The sequence below is a fragment of the Vigna radiata genome, chromosome 3 (assembly GCF_000741045.1).
Source record: "Vigna radiata var. radiata cultivar VC1973A chromosome 3, Vradiata_ver6, whole genome shotgun sequence".
NCBI classification, from domain to species: Eukaryota; Viridiplantae; Streptophyta; class Magnoliopsida; order Fabales; family Fabaceae; genus Vigna; species Vigna radiata.
In genome coordinates this window covers 4,186,714-4,206,084 of record NC_028353.1, presented here as the reverse complement: position 1 = coordinate 4,206,084, position 19,371 = coordinate 4,186,714, and the positions used below count along the sequence as shown (strand labels likewise).

Here is a 19,371-nt window from a genome sequence, read left to right as displayed (position 1 = left end):
TAAATATAAACTGTTAATATTATTTATATAAATGTACCTCATCTGATAAGGAAAATATGAATGACTAAATCAACAACTACGGTGATGACTGTGATCTTTAATTCATGATCCCATGAATATTGCTTTATTGAGAATATTTATATATGAATAATGATATTTAGACAACATTTGAACATTGATTATGTGTCAATATGTGATTGGTTAAAAATTACTCCACAATCAATAATAATAATAATCATATAAACATTATTGTGGATTGACACATAATCAATATTTAAATATTGTCAAAGAAATATTGTCTAAATATCATTACCTTTTATATATATATACACTTAGTCTAATGGGTCAAAGGTCCAAGACCATCTCAGCAAAAAGCCCGACTTCTCTTAATACGGAGTCCTGAGTACATTAGTCCAGTCAAGGTCATTAATTACCATTATTGTTTTGTTATTATTATCTCTACCTTATTATCATTATCGTATATAAGCTGTTAACAGAACTCATGGACCAATTATCAACAGCCCCCTACATTCAGCATATTCCTTGTATTTATTCATGATTTTTTTTTTCCCTTTCCTTCCATATCAAAATCCACTCAGTGAACGGTTGACAATACATGACTATGATCTCAAATTTCAATTCATGTGCCCATGAATACTGGTGGATTATATATAAATATATCATTATAAGAAATATGTTCATTGATAATATATTCGATGATCATTTTTGTTGATAATTTATGATTTTTATTATCCATGAAAATATTCATCAATAAATATGTTGGTAAAGTAAGTAACAAATTCTCCTACATTATTATGAGTTTATATATATATATATATATATATATATATATATATATATATATATATATATATATATATATATATATATATATATATATATATTAAGAGATAGGTGTGAAGAAAAGAAGAAAAAAAGAAAGATGAGGAAGAAGAAGAAAAAGGAAGAGAAGGAAGAGGAGATATGGCGATAGAAGTGACAAAGATGTAATGATTCGATGACAACTCGTTACTGAAGACAACTAGAGTTAGAAGAGGAGAAGGAAGAAAAATAAGAATAAGAGAAAGAGAAATAGGAAAAGTAACAAGAAAGGAGTTAGAGATGGTTCCAAGGACAAGGAGTGATGAAGAGAGAAAACAAAAAAAAAAAAAAGAAAGGAGAAGAAAAAGAAAAAAACGAAATTATAGTATTTATAACAAAATTTTACTAATCAATAAATTTAAGATCATCCTCAATCATCGTAAATTTCATTATCTTACCCAAAAACAAAAAAATCAACCTATTGATATGACCGTAGTTAACCCTTGAGATGCAAAAAGAAAGATTTTGTTACTATCCATTAGCCAAATCTTAATAACACAATACATGTATGTTAGCAATACTATTTTATTTTATTTACTGAACTGAATTAGTTGAGAATTGACATTATAGAAAAATTTAAATTTAGCTTTCAAATATTAGCATCAGTTTAATTGATCCTAATACAATATAAAATATGAATTTAAAATAATTAAAAATTGTACAAATATTTTTAAATTTTTATTAAATAAATATCTTTGTTAGTTTTGATTTAACATATACGAACTAAAATAAATAAATTTTGTGTCGACTTAACGGTACTTATTTATTTCTAATATTCATATTTAAAAGTTAGCATTAATTAATTGTAAAAAAAACTGAAGTAAATATTAAAAATAAATAAAACTATTAACAATTTATTATACACTAATCTTATTTAATTTTAATATTTTATCTATTTTAATTTGTTTTGACTAAGTCGTTGCTAAATACTAAAATTCATAAATGTTAGTGTCGACATACTAATTAAGTTGATTTTAATTTATATATTCTGCATATGCAGATTACTTGTAATCTAATGGCACATATATATTAAATATGCGTGCATTTTTTTTAATTTTTTTATCTTACTTTCTACATAAATCTCATTACATTCATCTTATTCATAAATATATCCACTCTCATATATTTCATCCACATCATGTCTTTCATCCAAAATCATCTCATTCATTCAAACTTATTTCCTTCATCCACGCTAATCATTTTCATCCACAGTCATCTATCTACATTAATCTTCATTATGCACATTCATCTATTTCGTCCATTATAATTTTTTTTTCAATTTTTTTCGTTTTTATTTGTTGAATATGGAGGTATTGTACAAGATTTTTTTTTTAAAATATATTTTTATTAGAATCGGCTTGGCTGAGCTAAATTAAATAAAATTTAAAAGAAAAATACATTAACAACTTTCTAAACTAATATGAGATGAAGACCGAGCTCTAAAAACAACATCTGAGCTACTCTAAAATGATGATTAAGCTCAGATGATCACCATGAAAACACAACACGATTTATTTATATTCCGGTAATGAAAATAGCCTAGCATCTGCATAAACTACGTTGGCATATCAAATTGTAAGTCAAGCCAAAACGTTATAATAAAGTAAAATCAATTTAAAACTATCTTTGACAAAAAAACGAATATATTGTGAAACGCATAACAGTCTTACAGAGACAATCTTTCATAATCAATACTTTACTACTATTAATCAATTAAGACAATTTCTTAATCTAATTAATAATTTCAACAAAGGTGTGCCTCCTATAAATACAAGCATTTTCTCCTTTTTAAAAACACGAAAATAGATTTCAATAGACTAATTTAGTGAAAGAGAAGAGATTTTGAATTTTAAAAGAGAGCAAGTGCTAAGTATATGGAAATCCTCTAAGAAATTGTCAAGATGAGTTTTATTCCGTGATTTCCTGTTTGACATTGGCTTAGCTTGTAAAATTCATACTCTAGGTGTATTTTATTCTTTTTCTTATTGTACTAATCATTCTGTATAGTTTTCTTCGCTATGTAAGTGAACAATATAGATATGATTGTGTAAATCTAAGGGTTTGTTCTTGGCTCAGTGGAGGTTAGGATTATTAGGTGAACTTGTAGTTTTGTAATTTTTGTGAAAATAGTGGAAAACCTTCTAAACTTAGATTTTTAGAAGGAAATTGAATTGAATTCAATTTGAATCGAACAAGTATAATTTTGTGTGCTTTTTTCTATTATCTTTTATGATCTTGTGTTTTTATCTCACAATTTACAAAAATCCAAAAATTAAAAAAACTAAAATTTCTTTAAAACTAATTCACCTCCTTGAGGAGGTTAGGAAATATGGCTAGCTGGTATTAACAATCATCTATAGGCTAGTATAAAAATAGCTAGGGTTAATCTTCGCTCTCGCTATATATTAAAAACAGATTTTGGAAAATTTTTGTATACGATGCACTTCTTAAATTTGAAGTTGCTTAAAGACTATTTATTAAGTATAAAAATTTCATTTGTTTGTCTCCACCAATACAAAAACTACAGCTGTCAAAATGAGTCACAACCGGTGATCGACCCACCAATCCACCTACCTAATTTTATTTTATTAAAATTTAATTTTAATTTTATAAAAGAATATTTATTATTTTTTTTGCTTAAAAAAATTATTTAAGTTTCCTATTTTCAAAATTAATTAAACATCCATGTTGGGAGTGAAATTTGTTTAGATTTGAATTATACAAAGTTTGTAATTTTTCATTTAAAAAAATTGTGATTAAATGGGCTAGTGAGTCAACCCGTTTACCCACCAACCCGTGGTGGGTCGGGTCAGGTTCAAATTTTTCTGACTCGCTAATAAATGAACCGGGTTGGATTGACTCAGTAAGTGACCAACCCATGGTGGGTCAGACCGGGTCGAGCCGGATTACCCATTTTGAAAACTCTAACAAAAACATTTTAAAAAGTCTTAAAATACAATTTCGCTCTCCAATATATTTTCATTTATCTTCTTTAATATTATTTGGACACCCTCTATGATTTTAACTTAGATGCAAGTCTTGTGTTTCATATGGGACAATATTTTTTCCCAAATGATTAAAGAATTAACTGCAATAATATGATAAAGGTATCGTAATATTTCTTTTTTGAACAATTTAAAAATTAGGGTTAGAAAAGGTATATAGAGAAATTTAACGAAACTACAAAGAATATTAATGTGTGGTGGAAAAAAAGGAAGACTAGGACAACCTTAACACTGTGCTTCGTATATATAATCATGTTAAAGCATATTATAAATATCAGTAAATGAGAAACTTAGATTTTCGATTTTTCTGAATACTGCTAAAAGTCTGCAATTCAAAGGGTTCCACTGCTTTGTGATTGTCATTTATACTGTTCCTCATATCTATATGCTAAGGTATAGGTGTTGTATTTGTAATGAATTGCACTTCGTTGACTTTTCCATTGAACAATATATATTGTAGAGTGGACGTTAAGTAATAAGGGTGGCTGCATCACATATAGCCAAAATTATAATAATATTGACTTTCATTTTATTTTCAAAAATGGTTTAATTTTAAAGGTGAAAATAACAAAACTGTTTAGACACTTTGTGGAGGGTGATTAAGGCAGATAAAAATAAAAGAAAATATTATACAAAAAAAAAATAACTCCTAACTGTATCTATTTTTTATAATTTTTAAAACATTTATTTTATAAATAGTTTCAAGAAAATTAATAAACTTTGGACGATAATTAATTATTGAGAATTAAATAAGTGTTTTTATAACAAAAATAACTGTATAGATTATATTAAAGATTTTACTGACACAAAGAATGTCAGCATGTTAACTGTAACACCTTTTTTAATTACGCCTTCTTATCAATTATTTAAATCTTTGGATAGGTTTTTAGTGGACTAAAAAAGCCAAGTAATTTTAACTTATCTGAAAAAAATATGACTTTAATATTAACTTATAAGAAAATAAAATTCAATTTTCCCTTTTATTTTCTTGTCATTTAAGCATTTTTAAAAAAAATATCCAAAAATAATTTATATTAGTCCTTTATTATTCTCTTTTTTATACTTATTATCAATTGACATTAATTTTACTTTTCCTAAATCAATCATAATCGAAAATAATAATGCTCTACTTAAATTTAGATGGATTGTTTCTCATAGGATGAGACTCTAATTAAGATAAATCGAGAGGAGATGTATAAATACAGATTTCTTGATTGATAAAATAACAAATATATAGTTATGTAAAACAAATTTTGTTACTTAAAATTAAATTTTTATAAAGATAATAAATTATCATATCATATTTGAATTATTCGATGATCTTAAAAACATAATTTTCTCTGAATATCTCAAAGTTTCTTTTTAAATATGTTGAAGTTCAAGTGTTACAGGCTGAATATTCAAATATTTTGGACCAAATAAGTAGAAATAACATTCTAAATCTCGTAGGATATATCTTTCTGTCTTACAATGTTGGAAGAACTTATGTCCACAACATGGATGTCATAAAAACTTTGGTTCCAGGATGATTTTGAATTATATTTCAAAAAGGGAAAGGAAGAAGTCTCTATGCAGTACTATAATTAGGGTTTTTTACAACGTGTCACAAAACTGATGTTTAATTAATATGGAGAATAACAATTTCCAAAACTAGAATTTAAAAAAAGAAAAGAAGTTAGAATGTGAACACGTAATCCAATAGTTAGTGATCGATAGCTGTAAAATCAAGTCCCTTGGATGCACAACACATGAAATTCAGCTTCTTGCTCTATAAGAGACAATTCATTTGTGTGGCATGCGTCCTAATTCTTAGACAACTAATTAATTAATGATGATTAACATCAGGTTAGATTTCAAATCCTAAGATGTGTCTTAATATACTATTTTTGCCTATTCTGTTACTATCTTCATAGCATAAGAAATATAACAAACCCTATCTTCATTGAACCGGCCAAGATATTGCAATCTAACAATTTTCTATTGATCTTTTTGGTCAAAAAGTTTAAATTCTTCGTGCGTCTGTCAACAAAGTCCCAATAAAAATATGACTAATTAGTTTACGTGTCCTCGCCATGAAAGTATACCTTGTTTGATCCATTAAGTTAAACAATTTTTTTTGTACCACGTTGCTTGTTAATCCGTGAGGCAGAAGGTGCCAATCTGTATATGTATATACATAATGAATTACGCATTCATCGTCATCACATCTACTTTACTCACGAAGCTCACCGTGATTTTTTTATCTATGAATTGTATTAACTATTAGCATACGTTGAAAGAGTCTAGTTTATCCACAAATTTGTCGTACTAAGTTTTTGAATTAAAAGAGTTTCATTTGCTCATTCATATTAAATACACCTAAGAGTCACCATAAAAAGGCTAGCTTTTTAATGGATAAAAATATTTAGATTCAATGGTTGTTAAATTCTATCGTCACATTTAGACTTTTCAGAAATCAAACAAAAATAATAATATTGATTGAGTTACATAAAGATAATATAAAATAGATTTACAAAAAATTTTACTGTACACACATTTGTTCTCATAGTTCTTTTTAATAATATTCAAATTTTTCATTTTTTTCTTTGTATTTTCTTTTCTCTTATTTACCTTTCGTTTTGTGATGACAGTGTTGTTTCTCATATGATGGTATAAGAGCTCGCAACCACCACGTGGCAAAATTATAAATTGAATTAAGCTGTTTTGTTGGTACGAATGGTTTGTTTTGTTTAATGAATATCTTAGCTAATTACTTGGCAGATTGATGGAGTAGGTTACAGGCAGGCATGATACAGAATCTAGGTATCTGCTAAGAGCTTGACACATACTAATGCTTGAACATGACCCTTCATCCAACCATATCAAATATTTCTTTCCCTCTCAAACTCATCTTAACTTGTTCAATAAATGGGGAGCATGATTAGGGCATTTAGCCTTCAATCTCCAGCTAATCTTTCACCTTCCCACCAAGCAAAATGAGACCTAACTCTTGTTCAATCCAAATCTTATTAAACACACTTAACCACCTGTGACTCATCGCTATAACAACCATATATTTTCATTCTTATTTTTATTTTTCCATTTCTCACTTTATTACATTTTTGTCTTTTCTTTCTCTATGGATCAGTTTGGCATGCAAAATTTAAAACATAAGAAAGGAATGAGACATACACAAGTACTATTCAGCAACACGTAGGACTCTGGTAATAAAACACCCTAACCAAACAGGACATTATACGCCTTTGGCATGAAAAACTGGTACCAAGAAGGATACAAGGTAGGACACATGTTGGGCTACTTGGTTGGTACCATTGTAAATCAAACCCCACACCACGTCTCTCTTAACTTTTAAATCTCTTTTGTAGAAAGTTTTATTAAAATATAGGAAAATCATATTTTAACACCATTTTTTGACACCATTTTGATACAGTACACGTGTCAAAATATGGTTGGATGATTTCAAATTAAAAAAACTAAGGCAAGGAAGAGGAAAACTAAAGTTTTTTTTAATTTGAAATTGTCCAACCACATTTTGACACGTGTGCAATGTCAAAATGGTGTAAAAAAATGGTGTTAAAATATCATTTTCCTAAAATATATTTATATTACATAATGTAAGTTTTTAAATTAAGAATTCACTATTTAAAAAAGTTGAAAATTAAGCTGTGAAATTTATCATCTTTTAAAATTAATTCTCCTTTTACAGAGCTAACTTAGTTCTTTACCAAACAAATCGTCCCATGTTTCGCTTATTGGAATTTTTTTACAAAGTACCATGTGAAACAAATAAATTTTACAATTCAGTTGTAATAAACATGTACCACGTGTGAATAGAAAAATCAAACAGAAACAATGACCTAACACTAATGCTGTTATGCTAACATAAAATCAGTAGAGAAAAGTAATGTAATTTTTCATTTCACCATAACATATATGAAGTTGCAGTTTTGAACATGAAATATTTATTTCAAATTATAAATAATCATTAGAAAATATTTCAATTCATTTTTTTTAATGATTCAAGTTAGATTATATATATACACACACCCGTGTGTGTATGTATTCGCCAGTATACAAATAATAAAATTACTTTATTTTTGTGTAAGTACTAAGTTAAGAGAAAAGGTAAAATACATACCTTTTTAAGTTATATATAGATCTTCTGAAAGACATAATTCTCTCATTAAATTCATAAATTTTTCAATCTAATTAACATATGCATCTCACCTTGTATTAAATATATGTGTTAAATATGTTTTTAGTTTCTCTACTTTGAGACGATTTTGGTTTTAGTCCATTTTCAAACTATGGTACAATTTAGTCCTTCAACTTTAGAAAACTCTGGTTTTAGTCCTTTTTACCAAATTTTTTTAACTTTATTTGTTGTTTCAAGCACGTTTTATTATAGTATTTGGATTGTTTACACTGTTTGACACATTTTTACTTCAATGTTAACTGAGAAACGCGTTTGAAACAACAAATAAAGTTAAAAAAATTTGATAAAAAGGACTAAAAGCAGAGTTTTCTAAAGTTGAAGGACTAAATTGTACCATAGTTTGAAAATGGACTAAAACCAAAATCGCCTCAAAGTATAAAGACTAAAAACATATTTAATCCTAAATATATTTTCTCTATGTCAAAATAATTTATCGTTGCACCTTTTAATAAATATTAATTTTAATTCTTTTTTAATATTTTCTTTTAATTATTTTCTCTTTCTTGTTCTAAGTAATATATTTATGAGAAACATTATCTATAACATTTAATTTTTATAAATGTTTTTCAATATATTTTCTTACATTTTATATATTTGATATTCTTAATTATTTGTTTCCTTAGTTTTATAACTTAAAAAAAGTATCATAATAAGTGATGAAAAATTAAAAATGTTTTTATTTTACAATTATAATAGTTAAAAAATATTCCTATAACTATATTTTATTATTATTTTATTTTACATCTTATTAATTATTTTTCATTACCATAGTTATATATATTTTTTAAATTATATTTATTATTTTTAAATATCACAAAAAGTGGAGAGATAAACACAACTTTTAATAACACCACTTTCTAAAAATTTATTATTATTTACATATAATCATATTAAATTCTAAGCATCCTCAAATTTTAGTAATATAAAAAAATTATGATATATGTACCTCTATATATATATATATATATATAATTCTTAGAGAAAAGGTTGAGAAGAATGAGGAAAATAAGTAAGAATTTGGAAGTTTTTTTTTTTTGGTTTTGAGAATAAAAATTATTCAAATACGCTTGATTTTAAAACTTAGAATCCATAATATATAAGGATATTTTTGTCAACTGAAATCCAATACAATGTACCAACTGTGTTAACAAACCCCGTATATATATATATATATATATATATATATATATATATATATATATATATATATATATATATGATTCTCGTGATTTAATCATTAGTTTTATTTTTTAATAAAATTAAAATATAATTAATAACGGAAGGAAAAGATAAACTAAAATATAGTTTTTGAATTATTTTTATAATGTTAAATATCAATAGTTGTATTTTTAATAATTAAATATATATTTCAGTTATAAAAATTAAAGTAATTAATATAATTTATATTGTTTTGTGGGATCATAATTAAATACTGTATGCAAACAAAAGTATAAAATACGACAACTAAAAACATCTATAATAATTTATTAAATAAACTTATTACATTGTATCAAACATATTTTTAATTATCTCTTTACTTTAAATATAAATTCACTTATAACAATGACATAACCAAAAAAATTTATATAAATGGTTACATTAACACATTAAAACTTTAAGAAATCTTAAATTTTTATTCATTCAATAAATCAGATAGAGAAAGTTAGACTTTTGTTTTTGTTGATAAGATTTAAGTTTAATAAATTTTATAGCAGTGTAACAATTTAAATAATTTTATTTAAAAGTTATATATATATATATATATATATATTATTTTTACATAAGTTACATGTTTATCTTTATTATATTTTTTTATCTTACTTGTTAATATTTAATTTTACAGTAAATACTATCTCTATTTTGTCTTTATTTTATGAAATTCATATTCTTCTTCTTATTTTTACTAGAATAAAATATTCATATTATTAATTTTTATTATATTTAAATACATAAATGTGATTTATTATATAGTTTTTTTTTTCAAATTTTGTTATTTCTTGAAGACATGTATAAACACACAAATTAATGTCTTGACTTTAAATATTATTACTTTCTTAGCTCTTAAAAAATAATAATTAATTTTTTTTCTACTTACTTTATTTAATTTGTCATAAATATTATGTGATTTCAATAATATTCAACATAATTATGTTTCCATCCTATTATATTCTATTAACCATATTGTAGCATCTAGAAAAACATAAGTATCAAGGTATTTGTATTTTTTTAAATATGCATGTGTATGTGAGTGGATATCTCATTGGATATGTGCATAAAGATGTGAGCATATATGATAGTTATATCCACGCGTCTCCATTTTTATAAATATTTGTATTATAATATAAATTCACAATGTAAAGATGTAAGGGTGTATATAAGTGAATGTTTATGTAAATGTATGCATATTCATAATATATGAGTTTAATATAAATATTTAAAAAATGCGACACTGTTTTTCCGGCAGTAATCATTAAGTCATTATCATCATAATTCTATTATTATGTGTAATTAATTGTGATTACGTGGATAATGAGAGACAGACAGGACCTTACCCAGTACAAAGTTTCCCCTGGCCGTTGGATGCAGTACGGTTCAAAGCTGATAGGTGTACGGTTAAGATTGAAGTGGTTCAGTTACCTTAACCACTACAGCAACATTTCTTTGCTCTTGCAAATGCCTAAAGGCCACAACACCCACCATTGCAAAATCAATCATTAATTAAAAGATTTAACATTTTTATATTTTCATGTTCTGATTTCTGAAATCTCTTCTCTTCAGTTCAGATTTCCAAAAGATTCATCTTACAAAAACCTACTCCTCCACGTTTCTAGATCTGTAAGACCAATGAAAACTAATCACAGCATTATAATTATATTTTTTAGTCTTTTTTTTTTTCAATCATAACATATTAAAAATAGCCTCAATATAATATATATATAATATTTTACTATTTTAAAAATCATAAAAAAGAATTACCCACTCTTGTTTTCCTCTGGAATCTTGAATCTTAAATCTCCGTACATGTATAAATTTTGATAGCCGCATAAATGTTTTGTTTTTCGGGAAAACACCCCAACCTAAGCTTTCTCTGCATTCTTTTTCAATCCACCCGAGCCAAGCAAAGCTAACAGGACCTTCCGACACTCACTTATTCTTTCTCTTCTTACTCTCTCTAATTACATCATAAACAAAAAATAAAGAGAAGTTGAAGCTTGGACTAGAAAGCGAAAGAGTCTCTAATCACTACTGTTAAACTGAAACCTTGGTCCATTCTTGTAAGTGATCTTCCAACCCTGGTTTATAGGGTAGCTTCATCGGTTTACGTTGTCATTTCCTTTTAGAATCACCATTAACTACTATCACTACATTCTTTGCTCGTTTTCATCTCTCTTTTCAAAATTCTGAAGCACGGTCTCTTTCACCAATGTCGTTGACTCACTTTTCAGTAACCTTTGATTTGCATATGGTAATTGCTAACTAATACCATGCTTGTAACTTAGTTCTTTATTCTCTGCATCTTATTCTTCTCCAGCGTACTCAAAAGACTTTCAGAATTAAAACACCTTTCACTTTTTCTTTCGGTTTGGTTTTCTTCAGTCAATTAATGATCAAATTATGCTTCCAAGAGTTTTTCTTTACAACAAGAGGAAGTCAGAAAAGCTACACTTTTTCAATGGACGTTCATCGAGATCACAAACTTCCTTTTAATTATTACCTAGCCTGAAGACGAAGGAAAAAGCACCAAAACCCAAACTTTTTATGGTTCTTTAGTAGTTCATCTTTTCACTATTTTCTGTAAAGTGCAAAACTTAGCGTAACTCAAAGAACCCAACCTTTTGTCTATTTTTCATGTAGGTTATATTTTTTTCTGTTGTCTCAAAACCTGTCTCTGTTTCCCCTGCAACTAGTTCTTTTATATTGCAGTTGAAAACCGTTTGTTTAAGATTTTTAAACACTGACATAATTTTGTTGGATAAGTAAATAAATATCTAGATCCACATAATTTTCTTTATTTTTGTTTTCCATGTGTGACATCCCGTAATTAGTAAAAAATCCCCCAAATGGAATTATAAAACATTCCCTCTAGGATTTGGATGATCTAGATCTTAAAAACGTTGCCGCCACCTATGTTTCCTTTATCGTTTTCTTCCTCCTCATCATTTAATTGCTATCTAATTTGTCTCAGTTTCAAGTCATCAGCAATGAAGACAGAGTCGAAGAAGTTATCCAAGGTATGCACATGCACCACCACGCTATTTTCTTTCTTTTTCCTTTTCATTTTCATCTTCTCTCGTTGATCGCAAAACGGTTATTTATTTCAATTCAAATTTTCGGGATGCAGTCTTCGTGGCCTAAATTAGCCATGAGGAAGTGGCTCAATACGAAGAACGGTGCTGAGAAGTTTCAGTCAGACTACGACGCAACAGGTGAAACGCGGTTCTTCACTTGTCGTTATCGGTTTGTTTTCATTTTTGGTGTTAAACCTTGACCGTGAGTTTGTTTTCTTGTACGTGTGGACGCAGCAACTGCGACGGAAAGAAGAAAGAGTTTCTCAGACGAAGATCGTTACGTCGCCGTAGCTGATGATGATGATTTCTCAGGTAACTTAGGAACAGTGTCCCGTACACATCTAAGCCGTGAGATGAAATCATGTGTTGTTGATTTTGAATGATGATAATGAGTTTAAGCTTAAAGTGAATTTGATTAATTAGGTTTAATAGTATATAATTGGTGGATTTGTTTTGAAAGAGGGAAAGAGTGGAATGAAAGGTTTGGTGCTTGGGAAGCAATCAAGTCCTGAAAGTGGCACTGGGGCTATGAACCTTAGGTAATACTTGCATCAAACCCAACCCTTCGTTGAAATAATGTGTGGCTATTGAAAGATTATAAATTATTGAGCTGTGAAAAATGATTGATGAATTATAGGATGTTCGTGGGAACGTGGAATGTGGGAGGGAAATCACCCAAGGAAGGTTTGAGTTTGAGGAATTGGCTCACGTCTCCTTCCGACCCTCACATCTATGTAATTGGGTATGCATCTTCTAATATATCTTTCTTTTCTTTCTAATAAAATAATTCTTTTCTTTTTCAACTTTTTATTTCTCACCAACTTATTTCATCTCTACCAAACGTATATAAATACATATTATTCTCATTTTTAATACATTCTTAACATAAATTCAAATCGTTTTTTTTATTTTAAATTATTTCATTCAGTATTATTGGTCAAAATTTCTTTATGTAAAATAATAATTTATTTTAATTATAAATACAGTATATTCTTTATAATTCACAATCACTTAATTCTTTATACTAACATATATTTAATGTTAACAGTCACATGTTGCAAATTATTTAATAAAAATATAACTATTACTTTGTATCGTATTTGAACTACAAGATCCTTATTTAATAATTTGTTGTTTGATGTTTGCTGTGTGATGCTAAATAATTGCATATTTTAAAACACTATTAATGAGACTTTAAAATTCTTAAATCATCAAATGTTTGTGACAAATAGAAGAAGACCAAACCGTCAGAGTATAAAAACAAATGAATGGACTATTCTGTGTGTGTGTCTCTCTCTCTCTATATATATATGTTAGAAATTATCTATGCGTAGAATAATATTTGGGTTTTTTTGAGAGAACGTAGAAGTAATTTTTATTCTTAAAGTAACATTAGTTTTCTTAAAAGAATCTTAAAACAACATTTTATTTTCTTTATTTACATTAAAATTCAGAATTATATATTGAAATTGACTATACAATAATTTTGCAACCGCACAAAACTGTGTAATTGTTCTTTTCTGTAGAAAAAATTGTTGAATGAGAAATCATAGAACCGTTACAGCATCAAAAGTTGACCTTAGCTTATTATGGAACCCTAGTCGAATTTACACATTTTATATTTTAATATTCTACAGTACCTCATGCTATCAATTTTACTTCCTCAGTAAACATTAGTAATACTTAACCCTCAGACTTCAATAGTATCGAATTTTTCATAGAACTATTATTATCTTTATTTATTATTTATAAAGTTTAATACACCAATTATTGTTTATTAATTATAAGGTCATGTATTTTCTAATCTTTAAATATCTTATTATGTTAAATGAAGAGAGAAATGGATAAAATAGAAAATTCAATGAAAAGATTTATTGTGTATTCTTGGTTGGTGGAAAAATAACTTCGAAAGAGAGATAAGAAGGAAAGTGGGTATATCATTAATTTTGACTAGCATTGTTGTGGAGTTGTCTTCATTTGATTTATTGGTGTGAATGTTGTTAGGTTCCAAGAAATCGTACCGCTAAATGCGGGGAACGTACTTGGGCCGGAGGACAGTGGCCCAGCGGCGAAGTGGTTGGGCCTTATACATGAAGCCTTGAACACCAACAACTATGACGACGATGAGAACAATGGTGACCACGACCTCAAGTGTAGGAAAAGTTTTTCAGATTTTGTCCCTTTAGACGGTGAGTTGGATAATGGAGAAAAGTTTCCTAAGACTTCACGACGCTATTGCTTAGCAGCAAGCAAGCAAATGGTTGGTATTTTCTTGTGCGTGTGGGTTCGAGAGGATCTTTGCAACCATGTTTCCAATTTGAAAGTGTCCTGTGTTGGCAGGGGCATCATGGGTTATCTTGGAAATAAGGTGAANGAAATTCCATTTTCTAATTACGTTCTCATGACATGCAATTCTCNTAATTTTTTTCATCACTAAAAAATGGCTATACTATAGTAGGATACTGGTGAGCACTTGACCTTTGTTTTTTGTTCTGATTGGGATGTAACATAAAAGTTGTGGACAGGTAAAGTGTGCAATTTTTATTTACTTGTTCTGCTTGTTAACAGGGTTCAACATCGATTAGCATGACATTGCACAACACCTAGTTCTGCTTCGTTTGCGCCCACTTGGCTTCTGGGGAGAAATTTGGTGACGAATTGCGAAGAAACTTGAACGTCTCGGAGATCTTGAAGAAAACCAAATTTTCTCACTCCTTTCAATCTCTTCCTCATTCTCTCCATCCTGAAAGTATTCTGGAACACGAGTAAATCCTTTACTTATACAATTTTTACCTTTTAATTTTAGTTTCTTTTAATCTGTTCTGATCATCATTTGAATTTTNTTGGTATGTGTATAGTAATATTATTTGGCTTGGCGACTTGAATTATCGACTAGCTGCTGGCTATGAGGACACACATGAACTACTAAAGAAGAATAATTGGCAGGCATTACTAGAGAAGGATCAGGTAATATGTTTNCTATGATTTTTGGTGTTTTAGTTTATTACTTAAAATCTCTTTGCTAACATTATATATTGTGTTGGCTTGGGTTGGCAGCTAAGGATAGAGCAGAGGGCTGGTCGAGTATTCAAAGGTTGGAATGAAGGGGACATATACTTTGCTCCTACTTACAAATACTTGACCAATTCTGATCACTATGTCGCCCAATCCTCCAAATCCAGGGAAAAACGACGAACTCCTGCTTGGTAAGATTTGAAAATTCTCTATTCATCTATAGTTTGGGTTTTGTCATCCACCAAGGGCACAGTCCTTTGAAACGTAACATTAATTATATGATTACTGTTGTATTGCATAGTTCTTTTAACGGAGACAAAATTGGTTGTGCGGGATGTGAAATCAGGTGCGATCGAATTCTTTGNAAAGGAGAAAGGCTGAATCAGATGTGGTATGTTCGGGGAGAGTCCAAGTTCTCAGACCACAGGCCAGTTTATTCACTATTCTCTGTTGAAGTGGACTTGACGAGCAAGAATCCAGTTCCCAGGTCCTGTTCGTTAAAACCCTTGACAAGTACTGCGTTGTCATCAACTTGTGCNNCTAAAGTCCAAGCAGAAGAACAACTCTTCCTGCTAACGAGAGCTCAAAGTTGCATCGACACTGTTCCCANGTTTTANNTCCGTAAGACACTAGGCAGAGGTAGNTTTCGGATCGATACCACCTTCAAGTGCAAACGCAGCCCAAGATGGTGCACTTAGGTATATATCCATGTCTTTTGGGTATTCATTTTCGTGTACCCTAACAACCCCTGATGTTTTTTGNGGGGACTAGTTCAGAGGTTTGTGTTGGAACTATGGCCAAACACCTCGAATTCTCAAACGACTAGGATAGTTGTCAATATACTATGAATAACTCAGGAAATTTTGAAGAAGAAAATGTTGATTGACAATATTTGTAAATTTTAAATTGTAATCAAAGCAATACTTATTACTATAATTAATGTATCGATATTTTTTAATACAATGTTCAACTTGTATTACTCGTATAAAATAAGCATTGATGGTGTTTGTCACTTTGCACCGGGAAGGTTTTCTGCATTTATTAAAGGTGTTGTTTTTCTATTGTTTTTACTTTTTATTTTATTTTAGTATTGTTGTTATTTTCTCTCATGAATATCCTTTAATTATTTGAATCAAATATTAATTTTGTTCGTAAATACTATTTGCAGGAACCGGTTATATCCAACAAAATAAAGTCTATTCTTCATGAAAAGAAAATATTCAAATGGAGAAACATAATAAAGAGCAAAGATATGATAATAAATTATTGAAAAGAAAATGTGACTATTTTTGGACTTTAAAAATACTTTTTATTATTCCAATAAACTTAAATCAGCAAATGAATTTTTCACTTTACTAATGGTGTTGCTATCCTTNCTAGTCATAGCTTATTTTATCTAAAGCACACATAAGAATCCCTCCTCTCCTCTTCTTTTAACCAACAGTCTAATTCTTTTCACCTTTTTGAAACATTTTGTCGTGTTAGTCTTTCGAGAATCAGGCATTTTGGCAACAAAAGAATCCTGGATTTTTGAAGGACGAGACCTTGCTTTCATGGAAAACACTCTGGTGCATGTATTTTTCCAATAGGTTACAGGCAGTGAAGGTTTCATAACATATCTTGAGAGGAATGTCCTGAGCCAATACTTCTTGGGGAATCTGGTCATGCTTTTAGTCGTCATTTTATTGACCAGTTATTTGACCCAGTTACTGCTTCAACAAGCACTTCAAATCTTCAAGCACAAGTTTCCNCTGTTAGTGTTGATATGAGTAAATAGTTTGGATTGTAAACACCTTTCCTGGTTGATTATCAACCACAGCGCAGGTGTTTAAATATTTCCTTGTCGAGATCAAAAGGGAACCATGAAAGATATGTATAGCTAATTATGTTAGGGTAATTTACTGTAACCCAATGGTCTTGTTCATGGTGCACTTTTTAGTCCTGACACGATGAACTTGTCATTGAGATTAACTAAACCTCTGTTTTATTTCTTCTTTATTGTTTTCCAATAGTTTCACCGTAAGATTTACTTGAATAGATTTAAAGAGCCATTTACTTGTTTTATTTCATTGACTAACATATCAGTTGTGTTAGGCAAAGTTTCCTTGCATAGCTATAGGAAAAGTTGTATATAATGCAAAGTTTCCTTATGCAGAAAAATGATTTTCACGACCCTGTTTTATAGTATCATACATGCCGAGCAGAATTGAAAATCAAATCTCATTATATTAGATTCACTTGTTAATTGGATGGTGTCATTTCAAGTGAATTGGTTGGAATAAATAAATCTCCAGCCTCTGAAATTTGTAGCTATTCTGAATTAGAAATCGATCTTTGATATGGAGCTCTGCATCAATATAACTAGTATTTGAAATTGTTCAGTCTTCTTTTGTTGGGATTTTCTTGCCTTATATTAAAACTTGCTTTTGACATATCAGAGTGTGGTAAATATTAAAAACCTCTACTGCTGCATAATATTTCAAGGATGACATAACTAAGAACTTGTATATTTATTTTGAAAAATATTTTTTAACATATCTAAATTTTTTAAATTCATTTAACACTGTTTAGTTAATCTTTTCTCTCTTTTTTTTTTTTTCTGTCAAACAGGCGTTTGGATCTCATACATGTTCATCTCGTGCTATGGTGCCTAAGTTACTGAAATGTTCTTCTTTGCTGTTGTTCTTTTCTACTGTTTGCTTGGCTGACAACATATTCTCTTCAGTAATCGTACTTGATGATTCGTAGTCTTTGCTTTTACCCCACACCACCAGATACAGTCCTGCAATAATCACGATAGCACCAACTGCCCTGTAAAAATTTCAGATTTATTTAGTTTAATTTTCTTTTGAGTTTTTAGTGAGTTTTCTGGGCAAGTGATTCGGTTTCCTATTACCTTCCAAGGTACATTTGTTCTGCCAGAAAGAAGGAACCCATGATAGCCACAATGACCATGCAGAGAGGGTTAAAAGCTGTCACAAAGACCGGACCTCTATCTTTCATCACCACTCCTTGGATGTAATAAGCTAATCCTGAGCAAACTATGCCCTGCATGAGAATACTTTGTAAATTTAAACATGATATAATAGTCCAAAATTAATTAGTAAATTCGATAATTTATGTATGAAGGTAGTGTGGTGGCATTTATAAATTCTATTTTAAAGTTAATCTGTCACAGTGTCTGCAATAAATATATAGTTTATGGATGACAATGCTGATCCAGTGTGCGAGCATGGAATTCTTGAGTGGTCCTGGACCAGTGATTCTCAATTAATAACCAAATGACATAAAGTGTCTGTAACTTTTTTTCTCCTAAATTGAAAACCTTTAAATGCATGCCATGCAGAAACAAACATAATTATGATACCTTCAGAACCTAATCACTTTAAAACAAACTTATGTATTCTTTTCTTACACTCAGACGTAGATGTGTATTTTTGTTATGTTTGATCAACTATAAAAGTAAATAACCTACACTGTAGACAGCAACAAGCAATTTCGTATCCCATTTCAGAGACCAAGCTGAAAAGTTATTTCTTTCCATAACCAGTGCCACTATGCCACCTTCAGCAGTTCCCAATAAGCATATCCATGCTGTAAGAGAGAGCTCAGCAGGGTAAGCTTCAATGGTAATAGCCTAGAACAAGAGAAGAAATTGTATTAGTGACCCCATGAAATCAGAAGAAAAATGTGATTGGGATTTATTCTTTTATCAACAGCGATAGATAGACGATGATGATGATAACTCACTTGGAGAATCATGAAACAAGCGCAACTAAAGCAGCCAATTATGATCATCACTGATCCCTTTATTGCATGTTCAAGATTAATCCCACCATTTTGCACGTTGTTTGTATTGGTGGCGTGTGTTCCAAAAAGATCGAGTATTGGACCCTTTATCAGTGTCATGATCATGGCACCTGCAACAGTTGCTAAAGTTCCCACCACCTTTGCTTGACTGCGT

The 19,371-nt window shown here is 29.2% G+C and overlaps 2 pseudogenes; one reads left to right on the top strand and one right to left on the bottom strand.

Moving 5' to 3' along the window:
• Positions 1 to 11,462: 11,462 nt before the first annotated feature.
• LOC106757632 lies at positions 11,463 to 16,846 on the top strand (annotated as a pseudogene).
• Positions 16,847 to 17,993: 1,147 nt separating this feature from the next.
• LOC106757635 overlaps positions 17,994 to 19,371 on the bottom strand; it is a 2,674-nt pseudogene continuing 1,296 nt past the window's right edge.